This window comes from Amblyomma americanum, chromosome 5, assembly GCF_052857255.1.
Source record: "Amblyomma americanum isolate KBUSLIRL-KWMA chromosome 5, ASM5285725v1, whole genome shotgun sequence".
In the NCBI taxonomy this organism is placed as follows: Eukaryota; Metazoa; Arthropoda; class Arachnida; order Ixodida; family Ixodidae; genus Amblyomma; species Amblyomma americanum.
In genome coordinates this window covers 133,695,388-133,705,790 of record NC_135501.1, presented here as the reverse complement: position 1 = coordinate 133,705,790, position 10,403 = coordinate 133,695,388, and the positions used below count along the sequence as shown (strand labels likewise).

At 44.0% G+C, this 10,403-nt stretch overlaps 1 long non-coding RNA gene across 2 annotated transcripts; it reads right to left on the bottom strand.

Annotated features, from left to right (window-relative positions):
- Positions 1-967: 967 nt before the first annotated feature.
- Positions 968-6,649, bottom strand: LOC144132690 (uncharacterized). 2 transcript variants are annotated; one of them, XR_013314895.1, is made up of 5 exons: positions 6,496-6,649; positions 4,104-4,173; positions 2,377-2,466; positions 1,740-1,841; positions 968-1,104 (listed from the first exon to the last, which is right to left on the bottom strand). It is a non-coding gene; the product is annotated as an uncharacterized LOC144132690 (long non-coding RNA). The 2 variants fall into 2 exon arrangements; XR_013314896.1 differs by having other exon boundaries at positions 4,104-4,169; positions 6,496-6,633.
- Between the last annotated feature and the right edge of the window lie 3,754 nt (positions 6,650-10,403).

Sequence of the window (10,403 nt, the reverse complement as noted above, 5' to 3'; positions counted from 1 at the left end):
GACCTTCACTACGGCGTTCCTCATAGCCTGACTCTCTTTGGGACGTTAAAACTCTATAAAACCAAACCATAAAACCAAACTAAGGTTGAGGAGTCCAAAAAATTGGCATCAAATCTTAATCACATCAACAAGTTATCAACAGTGGGTGAGGGTGTTTCAGCTCTCCTAGAAAGGATATTGTTGTTGACGTCACAGCAAATATGTTTTTAGACGCTACATGAAAAAAAAAATTAGAAACAATGCTCACCAACAAGAGGCTGTGTTGAAGATACCCATATGCAGCTCGATTGCAGTTCAAAGCCGCATACGATGACTTCAACTTTGATTTAAAGACATAAATGAAAGTTCCTTAGAAGACGATGCTAAATTTAATGTCCTAAATGCAGCTTTCGTAAAAGAGGGCCAATACAAAAGGCATTTTTGTGTCCCGAAGGTTGGCCCACAGACAAATTTTGAAGGTTTTCAACCCAGATGAGGCGAGCAACAGATTAGGGAAAAGCTGACTTTTTTTTATAGTTGATTACTAAATGTTGGGGAACCTTCATGTGAGGGAAGGCATTTATCCTCAATTTTATTTGCTATTCCGAGTTCTGCAACTCACTCTACGGCATTCCAAAGCGCCACCACCCCAATGCAGCTGACATTGTCATCTTGCACCGCCGTCCTGAAGTAATGTGCTGACGGGCCGGCGCGAAAGTGATGGTTCATTGTCTTTTGCATTCTTGCACATTTGTTCATAAAGAATAAAGTATAACAGTTCTGTCAATAACTCCTTTGTTTTTATTACGGCGTTAGTCGCGACCTTGAGAGAAGCGCACTAGTAACCATCAAAATTTTCACTCAATGCGGACACCTTGTACGCTTCGTTAGGAAAGGAATAAATGAAGTAAGGGAGGGTAGAGGGTGAAGTTATGTGCACACCTCATAAGTTGCACATGATAGCGAACAAAGAGGAAGAGAGACGGAATGCTTGACAGCTCGCTCTTTATTTATTTATCCTGACACGCACCGACTTGTAACGATGACGACAGCCGCCACTCAGCAAAAATGATGAAGGGCAGACATTGGCGAATCCACTGGAAATGGCCGTCGGTCACTTTCGAACTGTCAAAAAAAATAAGCGCCGCGTCACATGGTGAATGCGAAAATGTTGGGATTGTCCGACAGCAACATATGCCATGCGACCATGAACATCAAATGAAACGCAAAATGAGCAGTAAATTGTCATCCTTAAATAATAAAAGTGCATGAAACTCTCTTGGGAGACCCCGCATCACGCGATATTTGTGAGGCTCAGTGCACCAATATTCCTGTACGGAGATGCCAGAATTCTAGCTCCAAAATGAGGATGATGCATACGTTGTAATGTGCTGTGCGATGTCAGTGCACGTTAAAGATCCCCAGGTGGTCGAAATTATTCCGGAGCCCTCCACTACGGCACCTCTTCTTCCTTTCTTCTTTCACTCCCTCCTTTATTCATTCCCTTCATTCCCTTACGGCGTGGTTCAAGTGTCCAACGATATATGAGACAGATACTGCGCTATTTACTTTCCCCAAAAAACCAAGTATTACGCATACGTTGTAAGGATATCTGAAGGCGTGAGCAATTTGACTACACAGTAATGTTCCCTATATGATCCCAATACCAAGCTTTTAAAATCAGTGGTCTTTGAGACATTAAGTACTGGAGTAGTAATTCTCTAATTAGCTTTTGCTATATGAGAATAAAAAGTGCGCACCGCATCGGCACCGGCATTCGTAGCCATTCCTGTTGCAGCTGAGGGATTGACCTCGGGGGCATGAGCGGTGCAACAAGGACACGCAGGGGTCCCGATCGGCCACTGGAATAAAAAAGCAAATTAAAAAGAGAAGATCAAACATTCCAACGCTCAAATGAAAGTTGTGCAATATATGCGCGGCATGCCTTCTTAGGAACGGCGTCATTCTTTACCAGTATGGCCTGGCTCTCCTACCTTTCCCTTCAGTCTAGCAACAGTTCCGTGCTTGGTGATTGAAATGAGTCGAATGTTTCGTGAGTAATGGAGTCTTAATATCACGGTGCCGATTTTCAAATCTATGCTGCTATTCCGCTCGCACTGTGCAATGGCGTGCCCAGATGTCGGTTGAGTCTCGTTTTCTCTTTCACAATCTACTGCACCATGGAGTAATGTTTCAATAGTTTCTAAAATCATGATTTTTCAATTTGTTCCACCTCAAGTCCTTTACTAGACATTATGTTAGAGGCTGTATTGTTTAAGGATGCAGATTGCAGCGCACATCAGGAGCCTTGACAAGTGCGAGTTGCGCGATATGCAATTTACAGAGCGAGAGACTTCCAACCGCATTCATGATATTCAGGAACGTCGCAACCCTTACCGCATCTGCACTGACACCTCCGAACCCCAATGAAGCAAGCAACGTTAGTGCTGGGGGGAGCGCATCTCAGTTGTGGGCATGCGGGCTCCGCTGAAAAAAAGAAAGATAGAAACTTTATATGTTATTCTTGGCAGCAAACACTCGGCATGGCTTACGCCGAGGCAAAGCTATTCAATATATTATTCTATATTTTTATCTACTCGTGTAAACGCCTGAAAACATGTCACTAAACGATAATTACATGAGCGCTGTGCCCCATTCACACGCGGTTAGATAAGCAACGAGTCCAGGTAAAGTGCTTGAGCTGAGAGAAAGGACTGTGTGCCTAAGGGCGATAAAGGAAAATCAATTGGTCTCATTAAGAGAAAAAAAGTATGATAAGGAACTAAAAGAAGGTTATGATATCAGTGCTGAAATGCAGAAATCGAAAACTGCTTCAACAGAAATATTAATAAAGAGAACTGGTTTCTCTAAGGCTGAATGAGTGCGCATTAAGGAAGAGAAAACGTGCGGAAAGCCGGCAAAACGCAGGTGCGGAAGGGGTCATTGCGAAATTCTCCGAGATAAAATAGCCACGGCTGGCGCCGACCAGGGCTACTGGTCATAAGAAGAAGAGGGATTTGAGCTGTAGCGGCGGATTTCATCCAGCAGATGCTGATAATAAAGTAAAGGTACAGTGAGAAAGACTTGGAGATTTTTGCGCGCGACAATACTTTCGGCAGCAGCTTAAGGATAGATGAAAGAATTGGCATATAAATATTCCCGCCCTATAAAAAGATGTTGGTAAGGCTAGCGTGCGTCTTGTCGCATCTGTACTTTCTATGGCTTTTTTTATTAGTTGATAAGTCTCGATCCAGCAACCAACTGGGCTAATTAAGTGCAATAGCGTAACAAAGCCAGCAACGGCCGCCTAATGTGGTTTCTGCATAACTTTACGTGAACCCACTACTGATTATGAATTATGCAGAAGAGTTTCGGCACTGCTTCAGAGCATACATTTCTTTTTTTGCGATAAGGCAGTAGATTTGGCAGCACAATCTTGCCTATTACGTGCTTCTTGGTGCGCAGTGAATGCGCACTCATTCTGTCAAGAGACTCTTAACATTCTTGATTGGTTCCATAACACTGGGAACAACTCTTTTTTATCTGAGTTTGAATTCTTTTGCTTGCTCAATCTTGCCTTCCACGTCGTGTTGAGTAAAATGTTTGTTTCAAGCAATTTCTCCTCCTTAAGAACAAATTGGGAAAGGAAAAAAAGCTTTGGCTTCTTCGAAATAGCTCTACAGTGCACATAATGAATAAGGCCTGTTTCTGAACATTTTACTGTCAATGTAACTGCATGTTTTTTGCGGTCGCCCAGGACAAGCATAATTCGGTGAATGTTATGCGCACTTATCAGCCGAAATCAAAATTTTTATGGACACGTGAAAGATTCAAAAAGATATTCGCAGAATGTTGAATGAACTCAGACTTTTTACTACTCAGTTAGACATGATGCGTCATGGCATGCCGAAGTTTGATTAGGCAGCCACGACCGGATGGCACAGAAGGGAACACGAGGATTAGCACTGCTTTTGATGCCACGTTTGGGACTGTGACATAGTTATGTGATTATTTTTTTGCATAAAAAGTACTATATGACGTCCGAACATTATAAACAGCTCAGCGGATATACTGGGTTGCTGGCTGCCGACCTAAAGAAGACATTTCTGGAAAGATAAACTTACCGGAAACCGCAGGACCCAGGGAGAGAAGCAGGAGAAAACACAGGGCGAAGTACTCTCCCTTCATATCTGGCTGAAATGAAGAAGATGAAGCATTACAGGATATCTGGTTTGTTTTTCTGCCGAGTGTCACTTTGGCATGAACTGCGCCTAGCTTAACAAAACGTAAGGTTATAATATCAAGCTCGGGCGTAGCGGTGAAATGCTGCAGAAGTTGATTAGAAGCATGTAAGTAAACCACGTGCCTCCTTCATGTAACCAAAGTTTTCGCACCTCGTTCCCACTATGACAACTGAAGTTTCGTCAGCGTCTGATTGACGGCGTGAAGCTGACGGGGTCACTGTGGGAATGAGGGGCAAATACTTTGGGTCACACGTGGAGACACGTCGCTCGGATCTACTGATTGACCTATGGCCGCACTCCCGGGTAAAACCTGACTTGCAAAGTCCTCACGCAGCTCCTGGCACGGAGGCGTTCCAATAATAACCGGTTATGTCCACTTCCATCTTTCTTCTCGAGCTCATTCAGCGGAAACAAATTTTCTGACGACCTTCGCCGTGCTGGTTATACCTCGGCATGATTTTTTCCGGTCTCTAAGAGGCACAACTTCTCGAACACGTCAAAAGACAAGTTTGAAAGCGCTATTCAAAACGGCTTTCTTGGGGACTTTATACGTTTGAGAAAGGCATTACTATGCAGCAAATTGGAACCGAAACGTTCCAGTTTGTTTATGTGCGTTTGCGCATTCTTTGAGAATATAAAAGGAGTGGGTGCAAAACTTGGACAAGGGCCGAGAAGAAACACAAATGACAAATAACAAGCGCTTGTCAGTCGTCATTTGTGTTTCTTCTCGGTCCTTGTCCAAGTTTTGCGCCCACTTCTTTTATATCATGCAAAGCCAACTTGCCCGACAACACTCACTTTGAGAACATCTCGCGCTGTCCGCAACGAGAGAACCACTACGGAAGCGCCTACATTATCAAGGGTTAGCAGGAAAGGTCAGGTAACGTGAAATGTGCGTATTCCAAGAATTTGTGAAGGCGGCTTCTACTTCTAATGCGCCACACAAACACCCAACACAAACACAAACAGGATGTGGCTATCCGTAAACTTCAAAAGCAACAGTTCCGCGATCTTTTCGTCTCGCTTCATGGATATAAAGTGTTCAAAGCATCCCATAGCAAGACCAGAGAAAGAAGTTAAGCTCAATGTTGGAAGCTTAAATCGGATGTTTCTGCTGCGGCCAAACAAAACTTGAAACACTACGCACGTCTGTAAAATCTCCAGAAGGAGTAAATGTAAGATTTTAATAGCACATAGAACAAGATCTCAGTAAATCCACCAGTCCTATGAGACGACAGAAAACGTTTAGCGCGCATTATCAAAACGACTAATACCGACATTCTGTAGGCAACTTGACTAATTAAGAGATGAGTGATACAGAAAGCGAGTGAGGATTAGTTTCAACCACCTCTAGTCGCCAAATGTGCATCAAAATCTCACTCTGAGGGCTCTTTTGCGTTTCGTGTCCCTCTAAAGAGTATATACCGCGTCACCGGTGACCGTACAGTGTTTAGAGCCAGGGCCATGCTCACTGAACCACTCCGGTGGAGACGCAGTGTGTATGACGGATATTAATTCAAGCCTCGTGTGTTGCTTGCTGTGAAGCAGCAAAAATGTCATGCAAATTACAAGAAAACAAAATTTTCTTGCTGAAATTGTCTGAAAGAACAGGAACGAAAATTACGAGGAAAGAGAGGTCGTGGTCCATTTGAAGCCACTTCATGGATTTTCAAATCGGAAAACGCATCGGGAAAATCCTAGCGTAGGTTGAAATTGAGCGGCTGGTCGCTTAATATTTGTCAACTTTTGTCAACTTGAAGAAAACGCTAGAAATCCAAGCATACGCAAAACAGCGCTAGCAAAAACGGATTTTAGCATTTTCCTGCTTTCCTTGTCTCGCTACATTGTGTTGATTTTTTTATTTTTTACACTCAAAGAAGTTTAGCTAAAGTTGTATGTGCTTGCTCATGAAGCAAACAGGGGGAAAGAATCTCCCGTAGAAACTCTCGGTACTGCAACAGTGCTTCCTCTAAACAAAATTTTTTCTTGATTATAAAGTTCCTTTGTTGCTTTTTTATCTTGTGACCTTAATAATTTTCAGGATTACCACCCTGACGCCACTTCTCAGGTAATGCCATCAAAATGCTTTTCCAGGTTTTACTGATGCAAAATGAAACAAACAAACAGCTATACGTTGCATCTGTTGTTGCCACTACACTCGATTCTGTTCAATCCCAGAAGGACCTTATAGCCGTAGAGAAATTGCGTGTATCGGTTGTGAAAAGCGAATTTTCCCTAAGTCCTCAGCTGGAAGCGCACTCATACAACTCACCTGCGGCTCTTTCGAAGGGGCTGCTCGCGAGGTATAGAGAGAGCTATACGAATGTCAACATCCTTGCAATTCAAGCTGGACTATCTTGCTCGAAGCCCTCAGCAAACAGGTTTGACGTCCTCCAGCCAGTTTATGTGGTTGGTCTGTAGGCACGTGGGGAGGAAGAAACGTCCACACGTGGCATTTGGCGCGACTACGGCAATGGTTTCCGGAAATATAGCTGGAGAGGGTGCTGTCTTCCTAAGTAGTGAAGTTGCTGCTTTTGAAATGTGACCGCGAGCTGATTGGTCAAGCACTCTCTGCAAGTCGAAAGAAAAAGTTCAAGGCATCTTTACAGACTTGTGGTCTGTTTTTTATCGTCTTCGAGTGCCAGCTTTCTGTTATGTTCGTGGAAATCTAGAAAGCGAAATTGCAAGTTGAAATACGTGTAGAAAGAACACGCGTATCTGGTTTTCCTCTGAGAGAAGCGGTTTGCTTCTTGATGGGCAAACCGGTGCGTGCATTCTGCTGGCTCAATGTGTTGGTCTTAATACTTCCTTGTGAAATATACTGATTGTACAGTTCGTTACGACGTGCTTGCTGAGTTCGTGGTCCATTGGTGTTTTTCTATTTGCGTGAGGAGGTGGTTAGAGTACGGCCTCAGAACACTTCTGCGCCCACTCTTTGCTTAAAAATATCACAGTATGTATAGTGCACAGAAACAGACAAAAATTTGGGTTTGTGGATTCGAAAGAAAGGATGGCGAACACGACTGGAAGAGAGTGACGTGTGAAGTTTCAATAGTTACGCTGCATATTTTCTTCATTCTTTTCGTTTATTCCTATTTTTGCTAATGAAATTACTTCACGATTACGGTTTTAGCAGCAAGTTCTCCAATGTAAAGTAACCAATAGCCTTCGATAACTGCTAGCTGGGGGGGGGGGGGAGGGGGGGGGGGGCACGCACCGTGGAAACCTTTGCGTAGCTGCTGTTTTGTAGGATCTAAAATAAATCGCGCAAAAAGAAAAGCTGCCAAAGACGGAGGCGCTGTCAGCACACCAAACTTAATCACAATATTTTCCAACTACAGCCACCCACGAGACTTTGGCTGACAATCAAAAATTGCTAACGCGGCTGTAAAGCGAGTTCGCGCCTCTTCTGCAGACTTTTACGCGGGCAGAACTAGCTCAAGCCACTGGCATTTTAGTCGCCCTTGCCGGTTTCTTTTTGAGCTTAGGGTGTCTGGAATAAGGATTTTGATTTCCTCCATATCGTATGCATAAACAGCCCCCTTTAATATCGTCGCTTGCGCTGCCCACTCGATACGGACGTGGTACGTGCACTTGTATTTAGCAGTCTTCAGCTTTCCTTTTGATACCTCGTTCCCAACGACAACAGTTTAAGTGTCCCCTAATTACATTTGATTAAAACGTGCACAGAATTTTCTCCTCTGTGCTCTTCATGTGGCGCGTGCAGTGATGTTGAGCATTATATTATGTGCTGCCCAGACTTCAACGCGAGCAGGTGTGTCCTAATCCCTTCCCTGAACTGGGCAGACGAGCCATCCGGGCATTTCAAGGAATTGCTTATCGGCACTCAAACTAAATCGTATGGAAAGAGGCTTCCGGCATATTCTAACAGTCAGTCGAAGCACTGGTCTTGACTCAAGGTGCTGACAACGGCAATAAATTGGTATTTTGGTGGATTGTGCGCATCGGGACGTGAACCACCAGATCACAGATCTGGGCCTGGCATTCCCGATCTTAGTTACCATCCAAGTGTTGCTCCGGTGCAGCAAGTGATGGCCGAATAATCGCAAGAAAAATGTCGCCGCCAGCTTGCAACAACCTCAAATGCAGTACTTGTAAGATGCAATTATTGAACTGCTTGAAAGACTGCTTGGTAGCACGGAAATAGCCACATTGTCAGCTGCAAGCTCTTTTTTTCTAGCTTTTCTTTTTTTACCGGTGATCAAAACAGGCGAGCAAACCTTTTTACTAGCACTTGAGACTACTACTATGAAAAGCAGTCTTAAACTTTCCGTTCGATGCTATGTTCCAAACGACAACAGTTAAAATGTCAGCTAATTAGATTTCACGAAAAGTGGAGGACGAAAATGAATTACTAGAACCTTCATGAAGCGTCTCGCAACCACTCTCAGCTCGTTTCACCCGCGTAACGCTCCCCGTCTTCACTGAAAGCTTTGCTAACTTGTAATTGTGAGATCTTCAGATAGAAATTAAAAAAAGAAGCATTGTTAATATCAACAGTATCCTTCCTGCGTTCCTGCTTTGAAGGCGATCAGGCGTCCGATAAATAAGTATAACCCTATTATAAAACGCTGCATTACTAATGCATTAAATGTCACCATAAAGGAACAATCTTTGGAAATAGATTTGCACTACCCACTTAAATAAATACGTGTAGTGTGCTGCTAACAACGCTTTGCTTAAACTGAATACAGAATTCGGCGTACAACGTTTTCCAACTATGCTGTTTTGGCTGCGAAAGAACTTCTAGTTTACTTTACCAGTACCACAAACCGACTTTAAAAGTTTAGCGGGCAAGAAAGACATATGGGGGCACCACAGCCCACTGTTAAAAAAAAAAACTGTAGGGGACACTTGAGATCCGCCTAAAGGGTATGACACGGTAGTGTTTATGAGTTCATGCCCACATAAGCGGCTTTGGTCATTCTCTACTCAACATTCATAGATGCTGAGAGTTCTCTTAACCACTCGTGGTGCAGTGGTGCCGCGGTAAGCGATGCGCCATGCACTGGCAGGCAGGTGACTGTTTAAAACACAGCCATCGGTGGGGCCTGTGAAACAAAGGTTTCTCTTAAGGATCAACCCCTCGCGATCATTCGTTGCTTTAACTGCCAGCTGCTCCGGTGGGCAGTTTGTACACGATGCTGTGAGCAGGTCGCCACCCGCCACGGTGGGCAAGTAGTGAGGAGTTGGCAAGGTCACACGACCTATTTGGCGGGCGCCACATTTTTCGGTTTTGAGGCTTCAAACGTTTACCGACACCGGCCTACGTTTTTCTGACATGGAGGTACTAACGCTAACGCGTTAGAAATTCCAGCAATGAGGCCTACGCTTGAACAAAGTAACAGTAATATCTGTAATGCCACCACTCCCTTCCCTTTCCCTATTACTGAGTCCTATCTAGCGGCCACTTAGATCCCATGAAAACAGAAGGATGGACAGAACGATGCAAGAGTGGCCCCTTTGAAACGCCATGGTAGTCGGTGCCACCATAAGGCAAACTTTCATGAGCGGCATGGTATTTTTAGGCCGAGACCGTTCTGCATGAAAATTCCGGAGCTTTCGGTGACTATAGAGCAACGCCGTGCTGCAAACACAGTTGGTGTTTGCGGACGCCAGAAACTTCTGAGGGTTGGCTGCCTAGTTGCTTGACGCTATGCGCTGTTCGCTAATAACATGTCGCTAAAGGACTACCTTCTAGACAGAATTCTCTTGTTTGCCATGTATGAACGATCCTATTTTCGTGCCGATAAATTGTGAAATATTCTCAATAATTAGTTGATTGGGCGCTTTGAAGTTTTGAAAGGGATGGCTGTCATCTAAACACATAGTTGCCATGGCGATTTAGAGCTATGTCGAAAAGAATGGTGCTTCCTTTTAACTCACTTCCTTAAATATCTCACCCGCTGGTAACGAATGGCAGACTTCGCGCGTACACTGTAAAAATAGGAGACAATTTTGGAAAGCTGTGTGTACAAGTGCTTGTATGTGCGGCCCTCCGGCACCATACCACCTGTAAGGTGCACGTAACCAAGGCATATCCATGTTGTGGTGTTTTTAGTTCTCAAAATGCATCGTTTTAAAGTTGACATTAAATATTTTCACATTCTCTTCTAAGGCGTAAACTGCCTTTGTTTAAAAGAAAGATGACCTCACAGG